The following is a 16,726-nucleotide window of genomic DNA, read 5'->3' on the forward strand; positions in this document are numbered from 1 at the left end:
GAAAAGACAGCGTGTCTCTCAGTGCGTCTGCTGGAGGGTCGGCTTCCTTCTGCACCTGCTGAAGAAGGGCGCGTCGGGCAAGTAGATAGTCGAACTGCTCCAAACCACTGTGTGTTTGCTTGGGCGAGTGTGGGCATATTTATACCTTGAAGGTGCCGACTTTGACGTACAGTTGGACATAATAAAGTCATCAAAGAGTCTCAGTTCTTTGAAAACTCCATGAGTTCTTGGACAAATCAATACTCAATCAAGGGGAAGTCCCCGGCTGCTGAGTCTGAGTTTTCCAAGAAATCGTTGTGGATTTTCGGAACTAGTGGAAGTAGCCCTGCCGTATTTGGACTGCATGAGCTATGCCTAAATATGGTTATGATTTCTATGGCTATATATGGATATGGTGATTTGTACCTATATAAGGGCATGAATCAGGAAACTTACAATAGGGTCCTAAAATGATACATAACAGTCCGGGAAGACCATGATGGGCTGGTACTCAAAGGTCTTTTTGTCTCTGTGTAGCCGGGCAAAGCGAAGGATGGCGTTCCGATCTACATAGTTAAGTAGCCGAGCAATAACAGGCCTCAGACTCTCCCCAGGTGGCGGCTTCTTGGCCAGTGCGCGGTGGGCATGCTAAATCACGAAGCAGGAGGACATGTCTTCTGCGGACAGCAGTGCCCAGAGCCATCCCGAGAGGAAGGCATCCATCGAGGGCCCCTTGCAGCCCTCCGGGAAACCCAGCAGGCGGATATTGTTGCGCCGGGCCTGTCCCTCCGCGTCTTCGACCCGTGCCGCTAGCTCTTTGGAGACCACAGGCAACCGGTCTACCTTCTTCTGGAGGGTGGAAATAGTGTGTTTAACAGTGGAGACCCTTGTCTCCACTTTGGTGATGCTGTCTACTGCCTTCCGGAGATCTTGGCGGGGGAACGACACCTCCGAGCCCACGGCCCGATCTGGGCGTCGAGGACAGTTCGCAACTGATTAATGGCCTCTAGCAGCGTCGCTGTGTCTGACGACAGGCCTTCCGCAGCCTCCTTCCCAGCCGGGGTGGTGGTGGTGTACTGGTCCATGGTATGTTGCTTGGGGGTCGTCGCACTGTGTTTATCTTTCCCCATAGCTGCATAAAGGTCAACCCTGAGGACCTACGCTAATGCAGCCCCCATTGCAGTCAGGGATGATATGGAAGTCCACAGGAAAGGGGCGTGTGGCAACCCACGGGGCTCGTTACCTACCCCACTTGGATGGGGGCACTGTATCAGTGTCTATAGTCGTCGCACAAACTGGGCCCTGGCGGATGCACGTGTCTGGCCCTCCGATGACCCCGGCGCAGCGGGGGTCCCGCCTGAGCGTTGCCGGGCTGCCCCTACTCAGGAAGAGGGCCGACCACAGACAGCACGGCCCAGCCTCCCACCCGTGCCGCCAGCACGGGAGGCCCAAGTCTCTACGCCGTGTCTCTATCTTCAGGGAAGCCGGCACAGGGGGCAGCGGTAAAGTGCACCAATGTCCGCGCTTACGATGGGCCAGGCCACTCACAGGCAAGATCTGGGTCTCTAGGCGGCGACGCTCCTCTGTAGCAAGGTGGTTCTCCCAAGGAATGACAACGCAATTGGTCAAGATGGCCGCCGACGAGGAGGAGGAGGAGCTTCGCGCGGATTCAAGATGGACGCGTGAGCACAGGGCTCCGGAGACCCTCTTTGCCTCCCGCATCTATCCTGCCACAAATCCTGATTTGATCGATGGGTACTTGTTGACTATGCCCTGCTGATTCTGAGGACTTTTTCAGATCCGAAATCGGACGCCGTGATCGGGACTTGCTCCGTCCTGAAGTTTGTGGCCTACATCGTAGACCGTCCTCTTTCTGAAACAGTATTTTCCTAGTGTCTCCTCCCAAGTTATGGACTTTTTCTATCCCTGTTCAAAAAAAATGTGAATCCTCTATTTAGGCTTGTTCCCAGAAATCGATTGTGCCCTAGTGGTAATAGTTCTAATCCCATCTCAGTGCATAGTACTCATATGTGTGTTTTTACCTTCCTGGTGATCATGCTTTTGTATCGGACTCACTAGAGCACGTAATCAAATATCCAATCTCACAAGAACAATTTCTTTCAAAACTCTCTTCTCCTGCCGAACGAATTACTGGCTGCATACAGTGCTTTTGTGCATTGTCATCCCTTGTTAGACACATTAAAATGGTGCCAGATGTTTCTTAGGGTCCTAACTAGATGCCCTCAAGAGTTCTCTCTATTTACAGCACTGTTGATATAGAGATAGTAAGTGCCTACATGCGGGCTGCTTCTATTCTTATGCTGTACGCTCCGCAGCATACATATGAGCAATTACGTTTGATAACCATATACTTACACTTTCAAACTTCCTGCAATGCGGCCAGCTAGTCTCATTGAAGCCAAATTAAAACAATCTTCCAAACATGCATATGAATCTGATACAAAAATGATCATTCATTCTGTCATACCTTCAAGCCTTTGAAGCACCAATTTAAAGATACAATATGGAATAGCTACTTACTCGACAATTCTGGAAGAGCTTTGGTCTCGCAAGGGGTATGAAAGAGCTATATAAACCCCAATACATTCTTTAACTCATTAAACTGGATGTCATAATCTGTTGAACATTCATTGGAAGGGATTTTCATCCTTGCCGTTAACTAATTTAGAATGTAATGCAACATCTACTGTTTAGATTCATAATCCCAATAACAAAAAAACTTGACCTTCCATTTTTCAGTTCTGTATTTTTCTATCCTGATTACTCCGGCTCGTTTTTTTGTTTAAAGCCCCATTCCTCCCTCCCCAAAAGTGGCCTCCCAAAAGCCATGCCCACCCCCAAGAAATATGAACTTCCCGGCTAACCACTGTTCGACCCCTTTCTGGACTACTGATGCCCTGGTGTTGCACCATAGGTGACCTACCCCTCTCCCGCCTTAAGGTGAAACAAACCCTTAAACCATTGAATAGAAAAGACCAAGGTCGATGGATTTTGGATTAAAGCTAAAATTGATGGTAACATTAAGTTCATTAACTACTATGGCCCTATTTTAGATGATGCATTAATATTAGCAACAATACATAAAGCTCTTATTGGAGTGCCAGGGCAAATTATTTTAGGTGGTGATTTTAACTATATACAAAACCTGACAATAGATACCTCAAATAAGAATAAAAAAGAGCTAAAACCCCAGACAAAGAAAGCCTTTGATATTCTGACGCAGGACTTGTATTTGATTGATGCTTGGTGCTCGGTTAATCAGACAGCTTGGGAATATACTTGTTATTCTTGTCAGTTTCGTAGTGCCTCACGTATCGATTTTATATTTAATTTCACATTCTACGGTACTCGCTGCCGCTGAAATCGGTTCTAATGCTTTTTGTGACCATTCTTTTGTCCAATTGGATCTCAAGCTTGGGTATGAAAGAAGGAGGAGGTCACGGTGGCAGATGGACCTCCTCCTCCTTCAGGATCCTCATTGGTTGGAGAGTTTTAGGGTTTGGATTAAGGATTACTTTAATCGGAATGAAGGTACAGCCAAAGTTTTTTTTGGTTTGGGATGGATTTAAAGCAGCAACTATGGCCCAAATGATTGCAGTATCTGTAGGTAAGGGCAAAAATGTTTGCAAGAAATCGCAGAACTCCAGCTTTCTCTCCAAAAAGCTTTGAGATTACGTAATTCCCCGGCACAGGGCCAGTGGGAGGAAGCCAGGAAGAATTCGCGAGATTTTTTTATTTTCGAGGAAATTAATAGCTCTCAGTCTTACATGAAAAAAGTCTATGAAGAGAGTCAAATGATGGGGAAAATGTTAGCCTGGGCATCCAAAGCTCGTCAGGAGTCTGCTTGTGTTTCAGAGACAAGAGATTCCAAGTCAAATTTAGTAGTTTCGGACAGACTAGAGATTTTCTGGGTGTTTTCGGAACATTACCTACAACTATATAAAAAATATACTATAAGGCCTGAAGCAATTCAGGAATATTTTGAAGGAGTAGAATTTCCCAGATTATCTTCAAACTCTGTAAAACAACTTCAAAGTGAAATAGGCATATCTGAGATTCTGGAAGTTATAAATTCAATGGCTGGGGCAAAAGCTTCTGGGGATGATGGATTACCCATCGAATTTGATAAAATCTTTTCAAAAGAGTTGATTCCATTTCTTAAGAAACATTTTTATTTCGTTAAGACTGGTGGTGCTGTCCCTGTTGAGTTTAAGAGTGCTATCGAAGTAAGCTTTGTCAAAAAGGGAAAGGATCCCAATAATGTGAACTCTTACAGAACCCACTAGCCTTTTGAACGCTGATTATAAGGTTATGATGAAGATCTGGGCACAGCGTTTTACCCCACTAGCTCAACAGGTAATCCATGAGGATCAAACAGGTTTCGTTGGAGGTCGGTCCATGACATCTAATACTGGGTATTTGATTCAAGCATTGGATTATTTTAATGTTATTTAGACACCAGCTTGCATTATGATGGTCGATGCAGAAAAAGCTTTTGATTTAGTTAATTGGGACGTTTTATTTTTCGGGCTTAAAGGTTTTAATTTTCCGCCTCAAATTATTTCTATGATACAAAATATTTATCAGATGGCTCAGGTGCAGATAGTAATAAATGGTAATCAAATAGGTTCAGTGGATATTAATAGGGTAACCAGGCAAGGTTGCCCTTTAGCACCTCTATTCACTTTTTTATAGAACCTCTAGCGATTAGAATAAGGGGCAATAGGAATATTCAAGCCCCAATACTAGGTATGGCTAAGAATGTCCTCAAAGGCTAAATATAGATGGGATTATGACCGAGTTTATTCAATTCGAATTAATAGGGGGATACAGATCCATCCTACAAAAACTGAGATTATAATATTAAATACCGGATCTGAATTTCTTCCGGATAATCTTGATCAGCAGGCCCGTAAAACAGATCCCATACGATATCTCAGCATCTTCGTAACCAGGCAATTTAGTCAGTAAGCTAAATTGAATTATGAGGCTACTAGTATTAAAATACAGAAACTTTTGGCAAGATGGGCGAGTCACCCGTTAACCCTGATAGGTCGAGTGGCGCTTATTAAAATGTCGATACTACCTTTATTGATTTTCATTTTTTCTAATATCATTAAGGTAAATGCTAGTCATTTTAAAGAACTAGATGCAATAATTAGATCTTTTATTTGGAATAAAAAGGCTCCCAGAGTTAAACTTTCGGTTCTTCAACTAGATGCAGAAGCAGGTGCCTGTCTATTTATTATCCATCACAAAATCTAGAGATAATTTTTTTATTAGCAAAATGATTGCAGAAGCGGGAACTCAAACTCCCACTTTCCTAAACACCTCGAAACTCCCCAAAAAACCCAGATATAAAACTCTTATCAATTTTATGTCAAGACTGTAGGTATTTTTAAATACAGCGGGTTTTCTGGGATCTACGCATTAAAGTTAAATGAATGTAGAGATTTGGGTCTCTATATACATTTTCCCCATTTTAGAACATGGCAGGACTCTGGGTTGGGTATAGTTAATCAGTTTTTTATTCAGGACAGGATTATTACATGGGAAGAATTCCAGTCTAGATGTTACGATCCTATTAAAGCCTCATTCTTTGAATAGCTTCAAATTGTTTATTTTTAAAATAAATATAAGTTAGTATTGAGTAGCTCTCCCTCTGCTACCCGAGTGATGTGGTGGTGTTCCGAGTGATGTGGTGGTGTTCCCGAGTGATGTGGTGGTGTCCCTGAGTGATGTGGTGGTGCCCCTGAGTGATGTGGTGTTCCTGAGTGATGTGGTGGTGTTCCTGAGTGATGTGGTGGTGTCCCTGAGTTATGTGGTGGTGTCCCTGAGTGATGTGGTGGCGTCCCCGAGTGATGTGGTGGTGTCCCTGAGTGATGTGGTGGTGTCCCTGAGTGATGTGGTGGTGCCCCTGAGTGATGTGGTTGTGCCCCTGAGTGATGTGGTGGCGTCCCCGAGTGATGTGGTGGTGTCCCTGAGTTAAGTGGTGGGGCCCCTGAGTGGTGCCCCTGAGTGATGTGGTGGTGTCCCCGAGTGATGTGGTGGTGTCCCCGAGTGATGTGGTGGTGTCCCTGAGTGATGTGGTGGCGTCCCCGAGTGATGTGGTGGCGTCCCTGAGTTAAGTGGTGGGGCCCCTGAGTGGTGCCCCTGAGTGATGTGGTGGTGTCCCCGAGTGATGTGGTGGTGTCCCTAAGTGATGTGGTGGGGCCCCTGAGTGGTGCCCCTGAGTGATGTGGTGGTGTCCCCGAGTGATATGGTGGTGTTCCCGAGTGATGTGGTGGTGTCCCTGAGTGATGTGGTGGTGCCCCTGAGTGATGTGGTGTTCCTGAGTGATGTGGTGGTGTTCCTGAGTGATGTGGTGGTGCCCCTGAGTTATGTGGTGGTGCCCCTGAGTTATGTGGTGGTGTCCCCGAGTGATGTGGTGGTGTCCCTGAGTGATGTGGTGGTGTCCCTGAGTGATGTGGTGGTGCCCCTGAGTGATGTGGTTGTGCCCCTGAGTGATGTGGTAGTGCCCCTGAGTGATGCGGTGGTGTTCCTGAGTGATGTTGTGGTGTCCCTGAGTGATGTGGTGGTGTCCCTGAGTGATGTGGTGGTGTCCCTGAGTGGTGCCCCTGAGTGATATGGTGGTGCCCCTGAGTGATGTTTTGGCGCCCCTGAGTGATGTGGTGTCCCTGAGTGAAGTGGTGGTGTCCCTGAGTGGTTTCCCTGAGTGGAGTGATGTGGTGGTGTCCCCGAGTGATGTGGTGGTGTCCCCGAGTGATGTGGTGGTGTCCCCGAGGGATGTGGCGGTGCCCCTGAGTGATGTGGTAGTGCCCCTGAGTGATGTGGTGGTGCCCCTGAGTGATGTGGTGGTGCCCCTGAGTGATGTGGTGGTGTCCCAGAGTGATGTGGTGGTGTCCCAGAGTGATGGGTGGTGTCCCCAAATGATGTGGTGGGGCCCCTGAGTGGTGCCCCTGAGTGATGTGGTGGTGTCCCCGAGTGATATGCTGGTGTCCCCAAGTGATGTGGTGGTGTCCCCGAGTGATGTGGTGGTGTCCCCGAGTGATGTGGTGGTGTCCCCGAGTGATGTGGTGGTGTCCCCGAGTGATGTGGTAGTGTCCCTGAGTTAAGTGGTGGGGCCCTTGAGTGGTGCCCCTGAGTGATGTGGTGGTGTCCCAGAGTGATGTGGCTGTGTCCCCGAGTGATGTGGTGGTGTCCCCGAGTGATGTGGTGGTGTCCCCGAGTGATGTGGTGGTGTCCCCGAATGGTGCCCCTGAGTGATGTGGTGGTGTCCCCGAGTGATGTGGTGGTGTCCCCGAGTGATGTGGTGGTGCCCCTGAGTGATGTGATGTTGCCCCTGAGTGATGTGGTGGTGTCCCCGAGTGATGTGGTGGTGTCCCCGAGTGATGTGGTGGTGTCCCCGAGTGATGTGGTGGTGCCCTTGAGTGATGTTGTGGTGCCCCTGAGTGATGTGGTGGTGTCCCAGAGTGATGTGGTCGTGTCCCCGAGTGATGGGGTGGTGTCCCCGAGTGATGGGGTGGAGCCCCTGAGTGATGCCCCTGAGTGATGTGGTGGTGTCCCTGAGTGATGTGGTGGTGTCCCCGAGTAATATGGTGGTGTCCCCGAGTGATGTTGTCTTGCCCCTGAGTTACGTGGAGTGGTGGGGCCCCTGAGTTGTGCCCCTGAGTGATGTGGTGGTGTCCCTAAGTGATGTGGTGGTGTCCCTGAGTGATGTGATTGTGTCCCCGAGTGATGTGGTGATGTCCCCCAGCGATGTGGTGGTGTCCCTGAGTGATGTGGTAGGGCCCCTGAGTGGTGCCCCTGAGTGATGTGGTGGTTCCCCAGAGTGATGAGGTGGTGTCCCCGAGTGATGGGGTGGTGTCCCCGAGTGATGTGGTGGTGTCCCCGAGTGATGTGGTGGTGTCCCTGAGTGATGTGGTGGCGTCCCCGAGTGATGTGGTGGCGTCCCCGAGTGATGTGGTGGTGTCCCTGAGTTAAGTGGTGGGGCCCCTGAGTGGTGCCCCTGAGTGATGTGGTTGTGTCCCCGAGTGATGTGGTGGTGTCCCCGAGTGATGTGGTGGTATCCCTGAGTGATGTGGTGGTGTCCCTGAGTGATGTGGTGGCGTCCCCGAGTGATGTGGTGGTGTCCCTGAGTTAAGTGGTGGGGCCCCTGAGTGGTGCCCCTGAGTGATGTGGTGGTGTCCCTGAGTTATGTGGTGGTGTCCCTAAGTGATGTGGTAGGGCCCCTGAGTGGTGCCCCTGAGTGATGTGGTGGTGTCCCCGAGTGATATGGTGGTTCCCCTGAGTGATGTGGTGGTGTCCCTAAGTGATGTGGTGGGGCCCCTGAGTGGTGCCCCTGAGTGATGTGGTGGTGTCCCTGAGTGATGTGGTGGTGTCCCTAAGTGATGTGGTGGTGTACCTGAGTGGTGCCCCCGAGTGATATGGTGGTTCCCTTGAGTGATGTGGTGGTGTCCCCAAGTGATGTGGTGGTGTCCCTGAGTGATGTGGTGGTGCCCCTGAGTGATGTGGTGGTGCCCCTGAGTGATGTGGTGGTGTCCCTGAGTGATGTGGTGGTGTCCCTGAGTGGTGCCCCCTAGTGATATGGTGGTTCCCTTGAGTGATGTGGTGGTGCCCCTGAGTGATGTGGTGGTGTCCCCGAGTGATGTGGTGGTGTCCCTGAGTGATGTGGTGGTGTCCCTGAGTGGTCTCCCTGAGTGATGTGGTGGTGCCCCTGAGTGATGTGGTGGTGTACCCCAGTGATGTGGTGGTGTCCCCGAGTGATGTGTTGGTGTTCCCGAGTGATGTGGTGGTGTTCCCGAGTGATGTAGTGGTGTTCCTGAGTGATGTGGTGGTGTCCTTGAATGATGTGGTGGTGTCCCCGAGTGATGTGGTGGTGTCCCCGAGTGATGTGGTGGTGTCCCCGAGTGATGTGGTGGTGTCCTTGAATGATGTGGTGGCGTCCCCGAGTGATGTGATGGTGTCCCCGAGTGATGTGATGGTGTCCCCGAGTGATGTGGTGGTGCCCCCGATTTGGTGGTGTCCCGAATGATGTGGTGGTGCCCCTGAGTGATGTGGTGCCCCTGAGTGATGTAGTGGTGCCCCTGAGTGATGTGGTGGTGTCCCTGAGTGATGTGGTGGTGTCCCTGAGTGATGTGCAGTGCGCCAGGTTACGCGTATTTTAGTCAGGCGGCTATGTATGTACCCCAAGCTAAGTGCATACGGGCAACAACAGGTGTGCAATTGTCAAGGCAACTGTGGAAGCAACTAGTCCAGTGTGAAATTCACAAAAACGGGAGGACCACACCCACACACGATACATGCATGATGTTTGCTGGAGCAAAGTGCACGTTCATCAGTAAACAACACAAGTGATGACGAAAAGCTTAAACAAGTGAAGAGCACGCACCGAACAGAACGTGGGAAGAGAGACTTAAGGGGGCGTTCATGCCTCGGAAGGTATCGCTATCAGCTAGTTATCCTGCGTGTGATGGAACGTCAGGAATGTAGGAAACGGCCTGATGCGGCGAGGCTTCCGCAGTCGGAATGGCTCCCAGGCAAAGTACAGGGCATGAATAAGAGACTAATGGATAAAGCAATGCACACGAAAAGAACGCATCGGAAAGTGATGTAAGGATATTGTGCCCGCACCCAAGATTACTGTGGTGTTGGCATGTTTGAAAATCAGAAACCTTCGTGCGGAATGCAACAAAATAATATGCTAGTCAGGATGAAGGAGAGAAAAAGTGTGGGGGCGGGGGCGGAGAGTGGTGCAGCAGCACAGAGACTGAAGCTAAAAATTAAAAAAAAAAGCTCTCAGCATTGCGTGGAGCGGGAGCGCATTCCTTTAAAGTCTGATGGGGGGTGCAGGTGAGCGGCTTCGAGGCTCAGACAAATGGTGGTGTGCGAGCGGCTTCCTTTCAAGTCTGATGCGGGGGCACAAATGGTGGTGTGTTTTGTGGCTCGCTCTGTGCACGCGCATAGATCACATGAAATGTCCGCGATCCGCAGCCTTTTTGGTAGACTTTTCTTTTGCGCTTACTATAATCTCGCCGGAGCAATGCACAAGCGCATTGGCTCAGGCGAGTCCTAAAAACTATTTTAGAATTTATGTGGCTATACAGTGTGTGTAATTGTCTCGAGCTGATTTATTATTATGTACGTAATTGAAAGAATTGTTTAAAAATGTTGTTTTGTCATGGTCAAATTGTGACTAGACAGTATTTAACTTTTGTAAATAAGTAGGGGCCGATCCACAGAACTAACTTAAGACAAAATCCTAAACTTACTACTTTGGTATTCACAGAAAGCATTTAGTAGTAGTAAAGTTAGGATTTTGTCTTAAGTTTGACAAGACAAACTTAAGCAAACTTAAGCAAACTTAAGACAGATTTAAGACAGATTTAAGACAGACTTAAGACAAACTTAAGACAAAATCCTAACTTAAGTCTATCTGAAGTCTATCTTAAGTTTGTCTTAAGTCAAACTTAAGACAAAATCCTAACTTTACTACTACTAAATGCCTTCTGTGAATACCAAAAGTAGTAAGTTTAGGATTTTGTCTGAAGTTAGTCCAATAAACATACAAGCCGCAAAGTTCATCTGCCAGGCCCTCCAGAAAAGAAAAAAAAAGCGACAGGGAAGGGTAGGATAGCAGCAGAGGAGTGAATTGGGAGGAGCAGCATTGCAAGGTACCGCCTTTGTGCGACTAGAGAGATTAGGGCGGAGGTGGGGCAGCAACAGAGAAGCTGGGAGGGTGAAAGTTTAAAAAAGAAAATGAGAAGAAAGGTGGTAGGGATGAAGGAAGCAACATACATGTTATGCGTTGGGGAGAGTGGGAGAGCAACCCCGAGAGTGTGAATGGTGGGAATTTGAGGGTAGAAGCCGCACACAAGTGAGAGAGCAAGAAACACATGCACTCCAATATAGGGCTAATTGAAATTAAAAAAACAGTTCTCAGAATATAAGCAGTGGAAGAATACAGATTATCCATTGGAAAGATTGGTAAAGAAGATAGGCTGCAGGGAAGTGACAAACACAAAAGAATTAAAGCCATCAAATATTGAGCAAGAAAATTAGATCCAGCTGAAGATGAGGCCACCTTGAAGCAAATGATGAATACGTTTGCCAACTGCCCCTCGATTATCGGGAACCGGGAGATCGTGAGTCATATCATTGCGGAAATGTTAGGAGTTATAATCAAGCTGAGCTACATGCTGATGTTGTTTGGATACGTACTGCATTACACAGCCTCTTGGGTAGATTTCAGCAGTGTCTGCCGTTTTATCTATTGCTTCTTGCTAGAAGGGAGATCTGTAAACACTGGTTAGATGCATTACCTTCCTCCCCAGAGGACTTGCTAAAGGCCTCACACCGGACCTGCAGTCTGGGTGGACCTGCAGATTGGATCTAGGGAGCACACCAGGCAGAACGGATGCTATTTAGGCTAATAGTTTGAGGTAGAATGGCATGTTGGTCTCGGTAAATCGAGTAGTCTCATGTTTGCACCCAAGCACCAATGCAATATGGGTTTCTAGCACAGTTTGGTGTGGTGGGGCCAGCGCAAGTGCATTAGGCTGGAAGCCTGTCCCCTAATGTAGTATTGCCTAAGTTTGTAGCAGCTTTAGTGATATGAGGACCAAAAAATTGGTCAACTTTTATAAATACTTTTAAAAAAGTAGTAAAAACAAGTGTTCAGATATTACTGTTCCCACTCTGAAATGAGCAAAAGTAGGGACAGTTGTGGACTTTAGAGAGGTCAGATTCACTATTCTTTCCCGTCCAACAAATGAAATGAATAAATACACATTTATATTCCTATTTTTTTAAATAAAAAAATATTTTCTATTAAAACACTTTTCACCCTACTACACTAAAACAATTTACACCAACAATTAATAGAAATAAAAAAATCAAAATGATACAAAAATGCGACATAATTAATATTACATTAGAAATTAAAGAAAAGAAACAAAATCAATAGAGAAAATGTGCCCAATGAAAAACAAATGAACAATTAAATAAACAGCACAAATAATTAACAATTTATCAATAAATTCACTTATATAATTATCAGTTAACGGTTCATTTTTAATAAAAAATAATTTATATAGTAAAAAAACTTCCCACACTAAGACCCATATAGGAAATTAACAATAATTTAATTAACAAATTTTGGCCTTGCAGGCGTCTAAGATGGCCACCTAGCGCGAAGCTCTGACTGGCGGGGGAGATGAGGGCATGTGGAACTTGCCCTCACCCTCCTTAATCCATGTCCAGTAGACAGGAAGCAAGAGATTGACTGACCCTGCTGCAACTAGTGAGCTGACTACCACCTTCCGCGGGGGCCATAATCCTGCCTGCCATGGATGCAGCCTGTATGGGAGAGTAGGCCTCAAAAGCCCTGTAGCATCAGGGGCTGTAGGAGAGCCTGGGACCACTCTGCTTGACCGCTCACTGTGTCGGGTAGGATACACTGCTAAAATATAGCAACCCCACCCTCAATCCTGGTAACGTGGATGACCCTTCTGGAAGCTGGTGAGAGGGTCACGCTGGTTGCGATTGAATAGTGCTGTGGCGCTGTGCGGCAGCGGGCTTGGCCGAATGTTGAAGTTCCCTGAGAATCTGGAGGTAGTGGCCCCTGGAGGATCTCCTGGCTCTGCGTGTAGCCTGTATATCAACAGCAATGGCGGGTGCACTGTGTGCCCAGGAGATGGAGCGTGCACTAGCTGGAGCTCCACCATAGTGTCGGCCATCTGGAGGTCCCCCTTCATTTGATTCGCTTGTGCTGCCTTGCATGGGAGCAGAGGCGACCTTTTGGTCAGAGGGGACTTCTTCTCCTGGGTCTTCTTAGTTGTTCATGTTCTCAGCAACGTCCAGTCCGCAAGGCAATATGAAAAGGCACTGGAAAGCACGCACATCTCTGTTAACCCTCAATATTCAGTGAGTGAGTTACGCCGCCACCCTGTTTCTGAAGATCTCCTTCCGCCTGCAGTTATATTGGTCCACTGAGTAGAGCACTGCACTGAAAACAGATCCGGTATTCACCTGGGTAGTGCTACCAAGTCCTGTTTTTGTGACTCACCCCCTGTGCCAAGCACCCCACATTTTCTTACTGCCTAATTGTGTGAGGCCCATAATGCAGGTGTCCATCCCTGGGCTAACACTGTGAAATGAATAAGATGTTTGTTGACTCCACCCTATAGCTGTACCTACATCTGCTTCTCCGAGAAATCCCCTCCGAGGAGACCCTGAAAGGAGGCTATGCAAATTACCTAGTGGAACCTACATTGCCCTTTACTCTGGCAATGGGTACGGGTTAACTGCAGCAGGAGAAACCCCCGCTTTGACACAAAGAAGACTTTGCCGCCGCCACTGTGGATCACTTGCAAGATGCGGTAAGTGATGAGCCCTCTGACTCCACAATGGCTATCCTTATTGAGCTCCGTAGGTCTGCAATCCATTGATGCTAAGATTGACTCTATGGCTACTCATCTTGACCGCCTCATGGAACATATGGCTAGACGTGCAGATCGATGGAACAGAAAGGCAAATTTTGGACCTCGAGGAGGATGGTACAGATATTAGAGCTAAAGTTGTTATGCTTGAAAAGCAGGTCTTGGCCATTTCAATGAAGAATGACGATCCACACGCACGCTTTAGACGCAACAATATTTGCCATTGGGATGGGGGGGCGCTACTGCAGAAGCTACTAATACTGGACACATGTCTGCGTATGAGAAGACTTTACCAGCAGGGCATCTCTGTGGCATTCCTTGTGGAATGGGAGCACAAGTTATTTGGTCTTCAGCCCCCTCCCTGTGTCCTTCCAAAGCCCATTATCACCAGGCTTCTTAACTGCCAGGACCATAACAATGTCCTCCGCCTGGCAAGGGAGAAAGGCCTGTTTCAAAACCAGGGATCGCCGATTTCCATATTATTTTATGACATGGAATATTGAAAGTAAGGGTTGTCCGCATGCCAGATTACATTTTACACATTTTATAGTTTATACTTAATTGCACTTTACATTATGCTGCTAAAACTGTTGACATTTGATTGCACATTAATATAATAAGCTGCTATTCGTTGGACATCAAATTGTACCCAACAGCACAACGGTGCTATTTGTCAGGGCCATGAACTTTTTACATTTTAATGTTATTCTTGACACTTTTGTTCTACACATCATGCTTTTCAACATATGTATATTATCGAGGTTCCCTGATGCAATTTGAAAGTCTTCATGTACTCATTGTTTTTATATTGCGGTTTGCATAGTAATCTGTATTGTTGCTGGTGTTTTTGACATTTCCTTTTATGGATATTTTATATCCGAATAAAGTTTGATTGATTGATTGTAGCACTTTAAGAAAAACATCATGTGATTCTTAACAGTTCAATGTCTGCGTCTCAGATTCTAAACATGAATGATAATAAACTTACAGAAAACACAATTGCGCACTGTTCTGTCGTGTACTGTATTAATTGCATAGTCTACCCATCATATCCTGGTTTCTGTTTTTTAATCTCAACATGATCTCAAATAGCATATGGTTGTGCGTACAGCCCCTTGTGTTTAACACCTTGCATGCCGCCGCGGAGGATGTGTGCGTCGGACTGCCGGGAGCTATCCGATCTGCGCACGCGTAGAATTTTGCAGCACTGCAGCAAAATTCTGGCCGCATACAAGGGGTTAAAATGCACTTGATACTATGCAAATATTCTACATTTATATTATAGCAAACAAACAGAATCTCCAATACATAGCAAGGCTAAAATCGGCACCAGAAACGAACAGATAACCTTTTTAGAAAAGAATTATAAAAGTATCTTCGAAACAAATGTTGATAAATTGCAAAACTAATTTGAGCTGACAATCCTAGTCATCTCTGGGCAACCTGTACTCACATGGCAGTAGTTCTCCACTTTCGTCAAGCATGTATGGGAGGTCTCCCATTTTTAGTGCTTACCCCGCCAAATATATACTCTTAGCTGCATGTCAGGACGACAGCAAATCGTCTTGCCTTCGAAACAAGCTCCAAGAGGTACTTACTTTCGCTAAAATGTTTTTATTATACGTTGTTGATCTCATCAATACTCAAACCCTTTATAAAACGAAATAAACTTGGAAAAAACCTGACTGGCAATCATCTCTAGCAAAAACTGCATTACACGCCAAAGTCACACAACACATGCATATAATAACATGCACAACATAATAACATGCACAATAACATGGTTTCTCGATCGTAGTGTGTGTCCCCAACCAAAATCCATAACAGATTGTTGCTGAGATCAAAGGTAGTGCGCACCTTCAAAACTGCAGTGTAAAATGGAATAAAAGAAATAGCAATTGGCTTTCGTTGCCTTACTTTGACAATGATTATTTGTTTTATCAAAGTTTTTGAAAACTTTATTGTTAGTGAGTTACTGGACTCTCATCAAATAAAAACAAGCATTTGCAATGCAATAGGTCACGCATTTGCGAGAGTTTAAGCTATTGGGATTGTAAATGACAGTGCCGTATATATATCTGTTTTGATAATTAACACATAAATATAAGGCATGGTCATTTACAATGCCAATAGCTCAAACTCTTGTAAATGTGAGGCCTTTTTCACTCCAGAGAAGCGGCCGCTATTGTCCCTGACTGCTTGGAAAGTGGAAGCGTGCATGGCGAGCTGAATATTACAGTAAAAGGCCAGTACTCATGGGATGTTATATTTTTTGACTAACTTTTTCTCTACTTTTGTTGAGTCTTCGACTCCTAAGGTGCACGAGGAATGCACGAGGAATGCCCGGCTTCAAGCCATGCGGTTCCTGTCATCGGATGATGTCGGTGACGGCTCCGCACCCCGTGTGTCTTTTTTGTCTATAGTACGACTACGACCCATGCTCCAACTGCCGGTCGATGGCACCAAAGGCTTTGCTTGAGCGGTCCCGAAATCTGCTTGAGCACCGGCAGTCTGCTCCGCGCTGATTGAGGTCCCGTTCGCAAGGGAGGTCGAGGGACTGGTCGCGGAGCCACCATCATTCAGGGTTCGAGGCATGTGGGCTGCTGAATTCATATCTGTGCATAGATCGCCGCCTAGTGTTGGGTCCGGATGATCGCACGTTGTTGTCCTGGAAGAGTCTTCGAAGTATCACGAGATAGGTGGCTCCTCCCCTGGACTACAGTACACATGGTCATCGACTCCATCCTCAGATTGTTTTTTTCCGCCATTAGGTTTGGATGTATGTTGGTTCACTCTGGTCGGAATCGATATAAACTTTCTTAAGGCCAAAAGGCCTTTAGTTTTTTCGTCGGTATAGTCTTGCGCTCGGTGCCTGATTCTTCCAGCTCGGTTCCGAGCTGGATTCCAGAGAGCCGCGTGCTTTCGACAGAAGGCCCAGTCGACGCCACAGACCTTATCGACTAATCATCATGGAACGGAGCCCGTTCAAGAGATGTCCCGTGTGCAACTCCAAGAATCCCCACATCGACGTCCACCCGGTGTGCAACAAGTGTCTTTCACCGGATCATGATGAAGCCAGCTGTATGGCTTGTTCTCCATTTCGATCCAAGAAGACTCTTATGCATCGTCGAGCTGCACACCAGGAGGCCCAGCAGACTGCACCGGCGCCTGTGAACATGTTCGATGCTGGGGATGATGAGGGAGCTGACCGAGAAGTTAGTGAGAACCTGTCGAATCCCGCGTCGGAGGTCGACTACAACTACGACGCGGACGTTGAAATGCTCGAA

The sequence above is a fragment of the Lissotriton vulgaris genome, chromosome 1_1 (assembly GCF_964263255.1).
Source record: "Lissotriton vulgaris chromosome 1_1, aLisVul1.2, whole genome shotgun sequence".
NCBI classification, from domain to species: domain Eukaryota; kingdom Metazoa; phylum Chordata; class Amphibia; order Caudata; family Salamandridae; genus Lissotriton; species Lissotriton vulgaris.